Raw genomic sequence first — 15,977 nt, forward strand, 5'->3', positions numbered from 1 at the left:
TCTGTGCTCGAGTAAGGAGGCGGCAGGCTGCTGCGCCCAGATAGATGACTCTGCAGGAACGGAGGCGCCTGGTGACACAGCGCCATGCAGCCACCTCCAGGCCGGGCCGAGGGAGCCCGCGCGTGGTTCCGTCCGCGCAGCGCACACGCCGCCTCCAGGAATTGGCCCTTCTCGGTGGCCCAACGGATCGCCCACTCCTCCTGCCGGCTGCCCTCTGCCCCTCAGCAAGGAGGACGGGATGTACATCCTGGCGACCAGGTTCAGGCATCGGCGGCGAGGAACCGCAGAGGCGGGGGTGAGACTCCGGGCAGCAAGCCCACTAAGGCACCGGGACGACGGGGCGGGCCGAGCACCCGCCCCGCCCCGCCCCGCCCCGCCCCGCCCCAGGGCGCGCGCTCCCGGTGTTCCCGATGCCGCTGCGGCCCGCCCCCTTTCCTCCCGCCCAACGAGCAGCCACTTCCTGCCTCTGCTCCAGCCAATCCTTACACTCCACGAAGAATAGCCCTAGGGGGCGTATGGGAAGGTGCCTAGAGCGATGTCTCCCTCGACCAATCAACTCCCGGAGCTGGCGCGAGGGGGCGGGACTTGGCACGGGCCCTAGCTACTCAGGAGCGAGGGGCGGACGCAGGGCTGGGCTTCGCGCGGTGGAGCTCGCTCGCGCGGCAGCCGTGGTAGCTGAGGCCTCTTGGTCCTGCGGCACGTGACGGTCGGGCAGCCTCCGCTGCTGTCTCCACTGCAGCGCGGGGCCGGGTGTGCGGGCGGGTGGAGGCGCGGGCCCCGGTACGACTCGAGGTGAGGCAGGAGGCCTGCGCGTGTCCTCGGGCCTGTGAGGACCTTGGGGGGCCTGGGTGCGCGGCGCGGGCGGGCGGGCGGGCGGCCGAAGGGCCGGGCGTGGCCGCGGCCCAGGGGGTCGGGTCGGCTTTCGAGAGCCCAGGCCCCCGCAGACGCGCGGGTCGTGAGGGACGAGGCCTGATGCTGGGTCGCCTGGCGCGGGAAGCCGGGCCCAGGCCGCGCCGCCGGGGTCGGGAGGCGTGGCAGGTGCCCTGGAGCCTCCCTCGACCTCTGGGTGGCTAACTTCTTCCTATGGCTTTGCTTCTGGGGCTTTCTGAGGCCTTTTCCTGGCTACCCGGGACGCCGCGAGGTGGGTTGGAGTATGCCGGGAACTCTCTGGAGTGGGCTCGGGCCTAGTGGGTGCTCGTAGCAGAGGGGGGAAGGTGCTCTCAGATCGCGAGAGAATACTTGCGATCTTAGCCTTCCAGGTCCGATACTGGAAAATAAAACCGCGGAGTGAACACCGAGCTCTAGCACCCCGAAGAATGTGGAGAATGTGCTAGAACACGGCGTGGTGGGAAAACTTCAGGCTTAACGCTTACACCTAAGGGGCTGGGGATAGTCCGGTCGGAAATGCAGTGGACATTAAGAGCAAGGAAGCGCCTGGGCTCTCACGGTGGGCACGGCGCTTTATGGTGGAAGAAACTGAGACCCAGAGCTATGAAATGACTGTCCCAAGGTCATGCCGTTAATTTTATGATCACGTTTGGGGTTGTAGTCGAGGGCAGGGCAGGCTTGGTGCAGTAGTTACGGTTAAGGCCCTGGTTCAATCCCCTTTTTGGACTATTTGTTGTTGTGTGAACTTGGGGCGGTTTACTGATCCTCTGTGGCCTAGTTCTATCCACATAACGGACATAATACTACCTGATGGAGTTGTTAGAATTAAGTTGTGTGTGCAAGAAGACCGGGAAGCCTGACACATATTAACTGATTATCAGATAAATAATGATTGCAACAAGTTATGACAGCCCAAATGCTCGCATCCTGAGCTTGGAATTAAGTCCTGTTCCCTAGTACCTAAAGTCACAATTACTTATTTTTATTTTAATTTGTCGTTGACGTACAGTGCAATGTTGGTTTCTGGCTGAAGCCACATTACAGTAAGGGGAGGGAGAACAGGATCTAATGGGTCAGTTGCTGGGCATGGCACAAGTAAGTGAATGCCGGTTAGACTGAGCTGAATATTAAAAGTTTGTGAGGACAAAGGTGAGCCACGGTGAAGTCTCTTTACTTCTTATTTAGGAAATAGAACATTTTGTTCAATGTTTTAATGAGTAGACTTTTGTTTTTAAGAGAAGAATTGTGTGGTTTTTTGAAATTACTCTGTATCTTAGCTTTTCCAGCATTGTTTGAGGGTCATGAATAGAACCACTGCCGTGTTGTACACTTGCTGTAATTATACTTAAAGCAGACTTGGAACAGAGGTAAAGCACTGTGTGGGAGCTCTTTGCTCCAGCCAGGAGGCACAGGAAAACTTGCTTGGCAACTGGATTAGGAGAAGGCTAGAGTGGACTGTGTATTAGAGTGTATGAGTCCCACAACAATAGATTTTCTGGCCTATCTGAATAACTATCTTACCAGAACAGACCGTTCAACTCACATGTTATCTTTTCAAGAACCAGGAGAGGTGAACGTTTGGGCAGAGCTGTTGCTGCTGTTTGGGCAATCATGCTCTTGCATCCTTTCGTTAGAGTTCACTTTGCCTTGCTAAGATAGCTTCAGGGACAAAGTGACAGTTGGTAAGCCAAATGCAAAGTCTTGAATTCCAGGCACAGTGTGGTAACTGGCTTATGAACCGGGCTGGTTTCCACATCTTTAATATGGAAATGGGAAGTCTCCCACCTACCATACCATTCAGGGGCTATTGGGAAGGACAAATAAGATGGTGAACAGGGAAGTACTTTGAAGAGTGTGCTGCACTGTGCAGATAGAACTGGCAGTCCATAACAAGTCCTGGGAAAAATAAAAGCTCCCAAACATAGTTGTAACGTATATAACTTAATGTAGAACTTCATCAGGAAACCACTAGTTGGTCGCTTTTTTAACTGCTGCAGATGTACTTTTAAATTGTCACTGTAACTGTGAAAACTGTTTGGAGAATTTTGTTTTTAAAGAATTGAGAGGATCTTCAGCAGTGTGTTTTGAGTATTCACATGTTAAACCTACTTAGTTTATACCAAAAAAGAAAGTGCTATGGAAAAACCAATTATAATGTTCCTGTCAATGAAAAACAAAATTCAAAACTGTAAACAAGATAGTATAGATATATTTTTATTTTTATTTTTAAAAAATTTTTTTTATTATTTATTTATGATAGTCATATATATAGAGAGAGGCAGAGACAAGGCAGAGATAAAGGCAGAGGGAGAAGCAGGCTCCATGCACCGGGAGCCCGACATGGGACTCGATCCCGGGTCTCCAGGATCACGCCCTGGGCCAAAGGCAGGTGCCAAACCGCTGCGCCACCCAGGGATCCCTAGATATATTTTTAAATGGATGAGCATTTACAATAAGACTCATGTTTTATGTAGTTTTATATAGTTCCCCTCTCCTCCCCAAATGCTTTTACTTTTTGACCAGATGCATGTGTAATATAATCATAAGATAAAAAGAGTAGTAAAATAGTTCGTCTGGGGCAGCCCAGGTGGCTCAGTGGTTTAGCGCCACCTTCGGCCCGGGTGTGATCCTGGAGACCCAGGATGGAATCCCACATTGGGCTTCCTGCATGGAGCTTGCTTCTCCCTCTGCCTGTGTCTCTGCCCCCCCTCCCCCCCCGGGTCTCTTATAAATGAATAAATAAAATCTAAAAAAAAAAAAAAGCCCAGAACCAAGTGGCTTTACTAATTAATCCTACCAAATACTTAAACAAGAATTAACACCAGTCATTTACGAACTCTGCCAAAAATAGGAGAGAGCACGCTTCTCATTCTGTGAGGCCAATATTACTCTGATACCAAAACCAAAGACTTCACAAGAAAACTCTAGTCCTGTATCTTTTATGAAAATAGATGGAAAAGGGCAGCCTGGGTGCTCAGCGGTTTGGCGCCGCCTTCAGCCCAGGGTCTGATCCTGGAGACCCGGGATCAAGTCCCGCATCAGGCTCGGTGTGTGGAGCCCGCTTCTTCCTCTGCCTGTGTCTCTGCCTCTCTTTCTCTGTGTGTCTCTCATGAATAAATAAATAAAATCTTAAAAAAAAAAAAAAAAAAAAGATGGAAAACCCCTCAAAATGCTAGCAGATGGGATTCAGCAACATATAAAAAAGAATGTAGGGCAGCTCCAGTGGCGCAGCGGTTTAGTGCCGCCTGCAGCCCGGGGTGTGATCCTGGAGTCCCCAGATTGAGTCCCACATTGGTTTCCCTGCATGGAGCCTGCTTCTTCCTCTGCCTGTGTCTCTGCCTCTCTTTCTCTGTGTCTCTCATGAATAAATAAATAAAAAATCTTACAAAAAGAATGTAAATCCCAACTGGGATTTACCCCAGGAATGCAAGGTTGGTTCAACATACAATAATGAATATAACATACTACATTATAAAGGACAAAACCACATCTTAGTAGACACAGATAAAAGCATTTAACAAATGCAGCTCCCTTTCATGATAAAAATACTTAACAAACTGGGAATACAAAGAGCTTCTTCCACTTGATGAAGATACAAATGATCCCTTCCTGGGGGTTTCTTCTGTTCCTTTTTCTAATTTCTCATGGATTATGGGAATTAGGGTTGAAATTTCCTAACTTTTAAGAAACAAAGTCCCACAAATAAAAGCCCAGAACCAAGTGGCTTCATTGGTGAATACTATCAGAAACCTAGGGAAGAATTGACAGCAATCCTTCCACAACCTCTTCTGAAAAATAGGAGAGAGTATTCTCAACCCATTTAGTAAGGTCAAAGCTTCCTAAATGCCAAAGCCGACAAAGACTTCACAAGAACCATAGACGAGGGGATCTCTGGGTGGCTTGGCGGTTTGGCGCCTGCCTTTGGCCCGGGGCGCAATCCTGGAGTCCCGAGATCGAGTCCCTCATTGGGCTCCCTGCATGGAGCCTGCTTCTCCCTCCTCCTGTGTCTCTGCCTCTCTCTCTCTCTCTCTATGTCTATCATGAATAAATAAATAAATCATTTTTTTAAAGAACCATAGACAAGCATATATATGGATTTTTTTAACATCAGCTCTACACCCAGCATGGAGCTTGAACCTATGACCCTGTGATCAAGAGTTGCATGCTCTGCTGAGCAGCCAGGTGCCCCAGACTAATATTTCTCATGAAAAAAATAGACAACTTAAAAAGACAAAATATAAACTTTAAATTTAGTAAACTTAAATAATTTAAGCCTCCATTTGTTTTAAAGATCTTTTTATCTAAATAGACCTTTATTGAGGATAAAGTTTGTGCCTTATAGGGTACAGATTTAATATTTCTTTAGTGTTTGTCCATTCCTAAAATTGATCTAAGTGGTTATCTGGATTTGCTGAAATTCAGTGCAGACTGTGTTTGTTTCTGTTAAATAAGATAAATAAGATACTTTGTATTCAGGTGAAGTCGCATGTATGTAAATGTAGTAAAATAATTTGGATTGTCTTTTTTAAAAATGTGCTAAGAACAGAATTGTAATTAACCAAAAGTTAAATTTTAGAGAATTCATGAAGGGAAGTAATCAGTGACAGAGCAGGAAAAAAGTCACATAAACACGGACATTCCTATATAGAAATGATAAAATTGTATGGACACCATTGCTAGGAAGAGTTAAATCATACAGTGTGATTGGAGGAAAGCACTTTTTTTTCTTGCTATGCAAGATTATTTAGTTTTGCTTCATGGATGGAGGAGGAGGCAGGAATATTAGACCTCTGGGTGTATTCACTCTGGTTGTACTGATTGTGTATCAAAGAACAAACTATTTGCATATACCTATAAAGTACTGGTCTCTGACAAGACTTTTTTATCTTCTATTTTCACAGCAAGCCGTTCTGCCAGTAGTACTATTACCCCTAACTGTAAAACAGGGAAAGAAGACCCTGGAAGTTCAGTGAGCTGACCAAGCGTACAGGAAGGGGCAGGGGAGTCTGGAGCCCCTCTAGGCTTCTCTGACTTGACAGGTTATACTGCCATGTGCACTGTACTTCCCTGGGTATCAGGAACTACTTTTCTGAATTATCAGTTTTAAGATAGGAAATTTGTGTCTCTAGAACTCAAAATGAATTCACTCTTAAAAGTTGAATAGGGAGTGTCTGGGTGGCTCAGTCGGGTAAGCATCTGCCTTCGGCTTCAGGTCCTGATCTCAGGGGCCTGGGATGGAGCCCCATGTTGGGCTTCCTGCTCCTCTGCTTCTCCCTCTCCCACTTCCTCTGTCTCCCTCCCTGCTTGCACACTCTCTCAAATAGGTAAAATCTTAAAAAAGGAAAAAAAAAAAAGAGTGGATTGAAGTATTAAAAAAGAGCAGATTAGGGGCTCTTGAAGACTCCTCTCCCTGAGATTTTGAAAGCTGGACTTTCTGCTCTATCCTTTGGAAATTGGGAAGCAAGCCAGAAATCATATGCTTTATAAGCGTATGGTATAAATGTGCATGTGTTTCATTCCTGGTTTATTTATTTATTTTTTATTTTTTGACAGAACACAAGCAGAGGGAGTGGCAGGCTCTCCATAGAGAAGGGAGCCCAGTGTGGGACTCAATCCCAGTATCCTGGTATGACCTGGGCTGAAGGTAGATGCTTAACTGAGCCACCTAGGTGCCTCTTGGTATTATTTTTGTAGAAAGATAATACTAGCAGGAGTCTTAACTGGTACTAACAAACCTGTGCATTTTTTGCGAGTTAGATGAAAGATAGGTTATGAGTTTATTTTGATATTGACCCCAAAATTGATTTGTAGCACTAATACTACAGTATATTCATGAGCTCTAAAAACACAGCTGACTATAGATACATAATGTCATCAAGGTCACTTTTAATCTATAAAACCTTTTCATGTTTCCATATATTTGTTTTTTTTTTTTTTTTAATTTTTATTTATTTATGATAGTCACAGGGAGAGAGAGAGAGAGAGAGGCAGAGACACAGGCAGAGGGAGAAGCAGGCTCCATGCACCGGGAGCCCGACGTGGGATTCGATCCCAGGTCTCCAGGATCGTGCCCTGGGCCAAAGGCAGGCGCCAAATTGCTGCGCCACCCAGGGATCCCCCGTATATTTGTTTTTAAAGATACTTGTTTATTTTTAAGATTTTATTTATTTGAAAAAGAGACCTTGAGAGAGAGCAGAGTAGAGAGCAGAGGGAGAAGCCAGGTCCCTGTGAGCAGGGAGCCCAACATGGGGCTTGATCCCAGGACCCTGGGATCATGACCTGGGCTAAAGGCAGACGCTTAACTGACTGAGCCACCCAGGCACCCCCAGATTATGTTTTTTTAATCCATCCCCTTGTCCTTTGGTTTCCAGACTTTTTGGACACCATATTATAGAGATGGAGTTGCTGAAGGTCAGAGATGGACTTTTTTCATATTTGATACCTAGTTGGCACTCATGGAATTGGATGCCATCAACAAACATTGGTTTGTCTCACTGGAGCCAAATTTTCTGATGGGCATCAGATGCATTTTCTTCTTTAACCCCTTGGTAATATATAATTCCCCGTTTAAACCTATGACTGCCCAGAAAACACACCTGAACTCTACCACCCAGTTTTTATCAGAAGCCCAGTCAATAGATTGATTAATGAGCATTTGAAGGGTATGCAGTTTGTTGATTTCTCTAGACCCTAGATATTGTAGGCTTTATTTTTACTTTTTATAGATTTATTTATTTGAAAGAGGGTGTGCAAGCAAGGGGAGGGGCAGAAGGAGAGGGAGAGAATCTTAAGCAGACTCCTGCTGAATGCTGAGTCTGAATTGGGGCTCCATCTCACCATCCTGAAATCAGGACCCCAGCTGAAATCAAGAGTCAGATGCTTAAGCCATTGAGGCATCCCAGTGCCCCATACGTCTTGTTTTTAGATCAAGTTCTAGATCAATAGTAGTCAGAACTTGTTACCATATGGTGTTGGTCCCCATAGTATCATTGGTTTTATTGACTTAGTCTTTGCTTACATTAAAGGATGTCATAAGACAGCTGCACAAAACTCATATTTGTTATGTAACTTAAGGGTATTTGAGACAAGTTGTCCACCTCAGTAGATCGTAGGTGTTAAAAGATTTTCATGTTTGTACTTTTGCTTTTTGATTGCTGGCTGTCCTGGAGGTCCATGCCTGTAGTGATTATAATTTGACTAAGATAGGAATTTAAGCGGCCTACTGTGAGACCTGTGTAGCACTGGGTAGTCTAGTTATAAGTTAAGCATCCATTGCATCCTGACTCAGAGGGGCTTTGCTGTAGAGTTTAAGGTAAGAGTCATACAGTGATTAAAAATTATGAGAGACAGGGAGAGAAGTTGGCCCTGAAAGAAAAACAGAAAATGAAGTGCTCTAAGAATATAATGGGTTAAATTCTGGAGGGGGTGGGTGGGTAGGATTGTTGTAATGGCATGATGGAATGCGGGAAACCTTGCCCATGAAGACCTAATAGATCTCAGGAGGAACTGTGAAATAGAAGAGAATTCTAGCAAATGTGGTCAGTGTTTATTACAAAAAAATGTATCTCAGTTTTTAATGAATTTATTTATTTATTTACTTATTTTTGTATCTCAGTTCAAAGGTAATTTCTTCATTCACTTTTACCCCCTGAGTCTTCCACATTTAGGAACCACTTGTTTTGTGGCTTTGGGGAAGTCAAGGAGGGTGTGCTGTTTGGTTTCTAAAAGCATTATTGCTTTGTTGTCGAACTCTTTGTTACACATTTCCTGTGGATGCTCTTAGAAACAGGAAAGCAAAGTGGTGATAGAAGTATGCTCTCTTCTTAGGATTCTGGTAGCGTAAAGACAGGTGAGGACTTTACAAGGAGAAAAAAACCTGAAATCCTCCTAAGTGTTAAAGTATGTGAAAAATCACTTTGTGTCTTTAAGACAAAAGCATTTGTAGAATTACCAAGTAAGATGTAGGAACCTTGGCTTCTGATCTCAAATCTGCCAATAGCTGTGATTTTTGGCAAGTCAGTCTCTGGACCTTAGTTTCTTGTCAAAAAGGAGAGTTAGACTAGATTCCTGTGGTATATTTCAGCCCCAGGGTTTTGTGGGGTTTTTGTTTTGTTTTGTTTTTTGTTTTTTTGAAGGGATGGGAGATCAACCATTTGAGGCATAATAGTGGAATATTCTTTGTTTTTTAAAGATTTTATTTATTTACTCATGAGAGAGAGAGGCTCTCTCTGGGGAGCCCAATGTGGGGCTCAATCCCAGGACCCTGGGATCATGCCCTGAGCCAAAGGCAGATGCTCAACCACTGAGCCACCCAAGCACCCTTTCCCCCTTTTACTTTTGATTAATTTTTTAAAAGATTTTATTTATTTATTCATGAGAGACAGAGAGAGGGAGAGAGAGAGAGGCAGAGACACAGGTAGAGGGAGAAGCAGGTTCCATGCAAGGAGCCCGACATGGGACCCGATCCCGGGACCCCAGGATCATGAAGGGAGGCGCTAAACCGCTGAGCCACCCAGGATCTCCTATTTTTGATTAATTTTTATAGCAGTTTTAGGTTTATGAAAAAGTTACGAAGATAGCACAAAAGGATTCCCATATGATGCATACCCAGTTTCCCCTATTGTTAACAAATTAGTATAATATGTTTATTACAATTAATGAACCAGTATTGATACATAAATAATAACTCAAGTTCATCTTTAATTTAGACTTCCTTTGTTTTTATCCACTGTCCTTTTTCTGTTCCAGGATACATTACATTTAGTCATGTGTCCTTAGGCTCTCCTTGGCAGTGACCATTCTTTAGACTTTCCTTATTTTTGATGACCCTGATGTTTTTGAGGACTACTGGTTAGGATATTTTGTAGAATGTCCTTTTGTTGGGATCCTGTTTGGTGTTTTTCTCATGATTAGACTGGGATAATGGATTTTTTGAGAGTAAGACCACAAAGGTTAAAGTCCTTTTTTCATCACATTGTATCACGGGTACGTACTATCAACATGACCTCTCACTGTTGATGTTGACCTTGATCGCCTGGGTGAGATAGTTTTTGCCAAGTTTCTCCAGTGTAAAGTTCTACTCTCTCCCCATTCCCATACTGTGCTCTTTGGAGGGCTACCTTGTGTAGCCACCCACATGTAAGGAGTGGGAATTTGTCTCTCCTCCCCATTTATTTACCCATATATTTGTATCAGTGTAGATCCATGGACATTTATTTTATACTTTGGGGTATTATCTAGTACCACTTATTTTGTTGCTCATACTATTCCACTTTGGCCACTGGGCATTCTTGTGTTCCTTTGACACCCTTCCTCGCCCCCAATCATTATGAGTGTTTTATTTCTATTTTCTTTTTTGAACACTGTTCTGGCACTGCAAGATGTTCCAGGCTCATCTTGTGTATTTCCTGCCCCAGTCCTAGAGTTGGCCATTCCTCCAAGGGTCCTGTTTCCTTTAATTGGAAATGGTATTAAAAATCAAGATCTTGGTACTAGGTATATTTGTTGTTACTGGGGTGTAGTTTCTTCTAGGCCCTCACAGGTGATGCAGCAAGGAAATGTACACACTAATGGCATATATGTGCATATCTATAAATTCTGCTGTATGTAACTCTCTGTGAATTAACAGTGTGAATTTATACTGATGTCTGCAGCTCTCTTCCATTACCATATAGGCTATTCCAGCCTCTTGCTCATCTTGCTCATCTTGTTAATTCCCACACCTAGTAGTGAAAAAGTAGCTCCCACCATCCACCACCCATATACTTGTTCAGTTCCAATGTACACAGGCAGCCGTGTCAGAATCGTTAACCTGTACACCCATGGGCAATAACTTGATCAGCTGGAAAAGTGCTTTTGCACAGTCTGGTTTACAGACTCCACCTCTTCCAGTGAGGTTGTTGAATATGTCTGTAGCACAGATTGTTTTATCACAATTCTGCATGCTATCCTTGGGTCATTTGACCTCCTAAATGATTTTCTAAAATTTTCATACATTAAGATTGACTCTTTGTGCTGTGACATTTCATGGGTTTTGACAAATACATAGTGTTATGTATCTGTAATTATGGCATCCTAAAGAGTAGTCTCACTGCTTAAAGTATCCCCTGTGCTGACATATTTGATCTGACCACCTTCCCCAAACCTCTGGTTACCACTGTTTTTTTGTTTTTTGTTTTTGTTTTTTTAAGATTTATCCATTCATTCATTTGAGACAGAGAGAGAGGCAGAGAGGCAGAGACACAGAGAGAGGGAGAAGGAGAAGCAGGCTCTTCACAGGAAGGCCGATGTGGAACTCAACACCGAGACCCCAGGATCACGTCCCGAGCCAAAGGAATACGCCCAACCACTGAGCCACCCAGGCTTCCCACCGCTGATCTTTTTTTTTTTTTTAATCTTTTTCTTTTATTGATTTTTTAAAAGATTTTATTTATTCATGAGAGATAGAGAGGCAGAGACACAGGCAGAGGCAGTTGGGCAAGTTACTTAGGAACATGATTGCTGAATAGATGGTAAGACTACATTTAATTTTGTAAGAAATTGCCACACTGCTTTTCAGAGGGGGTATGCTATTTTGCATTTTCACCAGCAATGAATGAGAGCTCGTGTTGCTTCACAAATCCTTGCCAGTTTTTGGATTTTAGCCATTCTGATATGTGCATGGTAGTATCCTGTTTTAACTTGTAGTTAGCTAATAGCAAATGATACTGAGCATCTTTTCATATGCTTATTTTTCATATGACTATCTTTGGTGAGGTATCTGTTCAGAATTTTTTGCCCATTTTGTAACTGGATAGTTTGTTTTCCTGATGAGTGTGAGTTCTCCCAGGTGTTTTCTCCTCGTCTGATTTGTCTTTTAATTCTCTTAAGTCTTTCACACTGTTGAAATTTTTAGTTTTAGTAAAATCCAGTTTACCAGTTTTTCTTTTCATATATCTTGCTTTTGATGTTGTATGTAAAAACTCATTGTCAAACCCAAGATCACCTAAATTTTCTCCAGTTTTCTTCTAGAAAGCATAGTAGTGCAACATGCTATGTGAATACCCACCCAATCAGTGCTACCTTTTGGATTCCATTTGATAGAGGGACTGAAATAAGATGAGATTCTGTGTTTTAGTAATGTGGCTTTTTCATTAATAAAGCAGAGAATTAAGATCACCTTACAATGTATTATTGAATTGTTTGTAAGTATGGACCAATCTCTGACAAAACTTAGAACATTTTAGCTAACTTACTAGTGATTCTTGGAATTAGAATAAACTTATTGTCTGTATCATTTTGGGGGTAGTATTGGCAAATTACTGGTGTTAATGCAGCATCTGTAAAGCCGGCAGTAAGTAAGGCTCGTTAAGTGTGCAGAAGAGCTCTAAGAAGTACAGTTCGGCGATACTAATTCCTCACAGGTTCCACAAGCTTCTGGATAATGTGAAAGGAACAGATGTGCCTGTACACTTCTCTCACCTAAAAAACCAAGTTCCGCACCTCAGAATGTGGAGGAAATAGCAGTGGGAGAGAAGTGCATTTTTCTGAAGCTTGCTAGAGACTTCCTATGTTGTTCCTGACAAGGCAGGTAGCTTTCTGCTATCTGAAAACAGTTTTCCCTTCAGTGGGACCACTCTGCCTCCCCTACACAGATGTCTTATTTCCCCCTGTTCCTTGGTCCACAACCTGGGCCAACTATTCTGCAGTTGCTCTGCCCTCACTAACCCTCTCTGAACCCCCACCCCCCATTCCAGATCACGGCTCTTCCTGCCTGATTTTCCTGTCTTCTGTTCTATTATATCTTCTCACTATGCAACTGCATAGTAACATTCTGTCTAGTGTAATAGAAATGCAGGATTTGAATTCTTTGAGTCTCACTTATTGTGATAATAAGTAGGTTTTTTTTCTTTTTCTTTTCTTTTTTTTTTTTTTTTTAAGATTTTACTTAATTTATTCACAAGAGACAGAGAGAGAGGCAGAGACATAGGCAGAGGGAGGCTCCATGCAGGGAGCCCGATGTGGGACTTGATTCCGGGACTCTGGGATAATGCCCTGAGCCAAAGGCAAACGCAACCATTGAGTCAACCAGGTGTCCCATAAGTAGGTTATTTCAACTTTATTAAGTTTTGATTCTTAACAAGTAAAACATAATGAGAGTAATACCTCACGGGAGGTTTACACGAACAGTGTATATGTAACTGGAGAACTGGGCACAAATGGATTATTCATATACCCTGAGCAGTGGGTCTCAAAGTGTAGTTCCTGGAACTTGTTAGAAAGGTAAAAATCCAGGCCTAAACTGAACCTGAAACTTGGGATGAGCCCCAGTAGTCTGTTTGTTTCTTTTTTCTTTTTTTTGAAGATGTTATTTATTTATTCATGAGAGAGAGAGAAAGAGAGAGGGGCAGAGACATAGAGAGAGAAGCAGGCTCCCAGCAGGGAGCCCAGTGTGGGACTCCATCCCGGATTCTGGGATCATGACCTAAGCCAAAGGCAGACACTCAACCTGTTAGCCACCCAGGCATCCCTGTCCCTGGGAATCTAATCAGCATATACAGCATTGTTTTTCTTTTTCTTTCTTATTTTTATTTTTTTAAATTTATTCATAGAGACACAGAGAGAGAGAAAGGCAGAGACACAGGCAGAGGGAGAAGCAGGCTTCATGCAGGGAGCCTGACGTGGGACTTGATCCCGGGTCTCCAGGGTCACACTCCGGACTGCAGGCGGCACTAGACTGCTGTGCCATGGGGGCTGCCCTCTTTCTTATTTTTAAAGATTTTATTTGGGTAGCCCCAGTGGCTTAGCGGTTTAGCGCCACCTTCAGCCCAGGATGTGATCCTGGAGACCGAGGATCAAGTCCCACATGGGGCTCCCTGCATGAAGCCTGCTTCTACCTCTGCCTGTGTCTCTGCCTCTCTCTCTCTTTCTCTGTGTGTCTCTCATGAATAAATAAATAAAATCTTTAAAAAAATTTTTTTTATTTAGGGGCACCTGGGTGGCTCAGTGGGTTAAACCTCTGACTCCTGATTTTGGCTCAGGTCTTGATCCTAGGGCCTTAAGATCAAGTCTTCTGTGGGGCTCTATACTCAGTGTGGAGTCTGCTTGAGATTCTCTTCGTCTGCTCCTCCCCCTGCTTGCACATTCTCACTCTCTCTCAAAATAAATAAATAAAATCTTAAAAAAGGGGCTCTGGGTGGCTTAAGTCAATTGAGTGTCTGCCATCAGCTCAGGTCATGATCTCAGGGTTCTGGGATCAAGTCCTTCATTGGGCTCCCTGCTCAGTGAAGAGTCTGCTTCTCCCTCTCCCCCCGCCCCCGCCCCACCGGCCCCATGTGTGCATGCAATCTCTCTCCCTCTATCTCAAATAAAAAAGATTTTATGATCTATTAGAGCAAGTGCATGCAAGTGGGGGGAAGGGCAGAAGGAGAGGGTCAGACAGACTCCCTGCTGAGTGTGAAGCCTGTTACTGGGCTCCATCCCAGGACCCTGAGATCCTGATCTGAGCTGAACTCATGCTTAACTGACTGAGCCACCCAGGCACCTTTATAGCATTGTTTCTATGAGAGAAAACTTGAGAGTTGTATAAAATTGATTTAGATAACAGGATTGACTCAACCTGTTTAGTTTCAGAGAATAAGTTGTAAACCAAACAGCAGTTTTGCTATGCCATTCTTTATTGTTTTGATTGCAGAAAATGGGTCTTCCCAGTGAATAAATGAGAGATTACTTGTATTTTCTTAATATATAAGAAACTGAAACAGGATGTTGATGTCAAGAGTTTTTTCTAAAAACTAATAGCCCTAGGAAACGTTATGAATGATTTTATTTAGCACTTATTTTCTGCACTAAATGCTAAGCATTTAGGAAATCCAGTCTCTACCTTCTTTAATTTTGTGAACACAGGGATGCCTGGGTGGCTCAGTGGTTTAGCGCCTGCCTTCAGCCCAGGGTGTGATCCTGGAGTCCCGGGATCGAGTCCCACATTGGTCTCCCTGCATGGAGCCTGCTGGTTCTTCTGCCTATGTCTCTGCCTCTCTCTTTGTGTTTCATGAATAAATAAATAAAAAAAAATTCATGAATAAATAAAATTAAAAAAAATTTTGTGGTCACAGTCCTAAGATACATAAATAAATAAATTCCACTAACTGATGCATGCAAATTTACCTTGTTTTTGTGTTGGATTACTCACTATAAAGGATTATAGAGTTTATAAGGAATTTGGCATTAAATTGAGCATTAGAATAAATTGATTATACATTTTTCTAGAAACTCAGTTCGTCAAAATGGCAGCCTTGGCTGTGAATGGGAGCCATTCGAAGTTTATGAAGGAGCTTCCTCAGGTTTTTTTTCCTTTTTTTTTTGGACTTTTCCTGAGAAAGGTCTTCATTATAATCAAGAGGCCAAAAATATTAAGCTCAGGTTTTTTATTTCTTAAATTTTTTTGTTGTATTAAAAACACACAAGATTTACTTTTTTAAAAAAAATTAATTGTTGTTTGTAGATTTATTATCCTAACCATTATTAGTGTACAGTTCTGTGGCATAAAATTTATTTACATTCTTGTGCAGGCATCATCCATCTTTTTCATCTTGCAGAATTGAAACTGTACTCCATACTATTTATTGAAGCATAGTGTGCATCCTTGTGACTCAATTTTTTATATCTTTAGATCTGTGGTCCTTGGAAAGAGGACCCACTAACACCCATGGCAGTCTAATACAATGCTTAAGGCACTGAAGTGTTTAAAAAATAAGAGATTAAAGTAGCTGGTCCTTAGTTTAATATTTTTAAGTCTTAAAACAATAATCTAAAACTGTATCTAGGGATGCGTGGGTGGTTCAATTGTTAATAAGTGTCTGCCTTTTGCTCGGGTCATGATCTCAGGGTCCTGGTATGGAGCCCACATTGTGCTCCCTGCTTAGGAGGGAGCCTGCTTCTCCCTCTCCCTCTGACTGTCACTCCCCCAGTTTGTGCTCTGTCAAATAAAATCTAAAAATAAAAAATCTAAACTAGATGATTTTTGAACAGTAAAAATATCTATATTTACATCTTTAATGTGAGGCTGTTTAGCTCTTCTGTTACCATGTCATTATAGATAGTAATTTAGT

General features: G+C 43.1%; 1 protein-coding gene across 2 annotated transcripts in view; it reads left to right on the forward strand.

Moving 5' to 3' along the window:
- Window positions 1-484: 484 nt before the first annotated feature.
- Window positions 485-15,977, forward strand: part of CANX (calnexin) — a 33,338-nt gene continuing 17,845 nt past the window's right edge. The window contains exon 1 of one of the 2 annotated variants that reach the window (XM_026015428.2): window positions 485-792. The gene's annotated coding sequence lies outside the window, so the exon portion shown is untranslated. Of the gene's footprint in view, window positions 793-917; window positions 1,142-15,977 lie in introns of those variants that run through there. The other variant, XM_072731858.1, reaches the window with a different exon arrangement.

The sequence above is a fragment of the Vulpes vulpes genome, chromosome 12 (assembly GCF_048418805.1).
Source record: "Vulpes vulpes isolate BD-2025 chromosome 12, VulVul3, whole genome shotgun sequence".
In the NCBI taxonomy this organism is placed as follows: Eukaryota; Metazoa; Chordata; class Mammalia; order Carnivora; family Canidae; genus Vulpes; species Vulpes vulpes.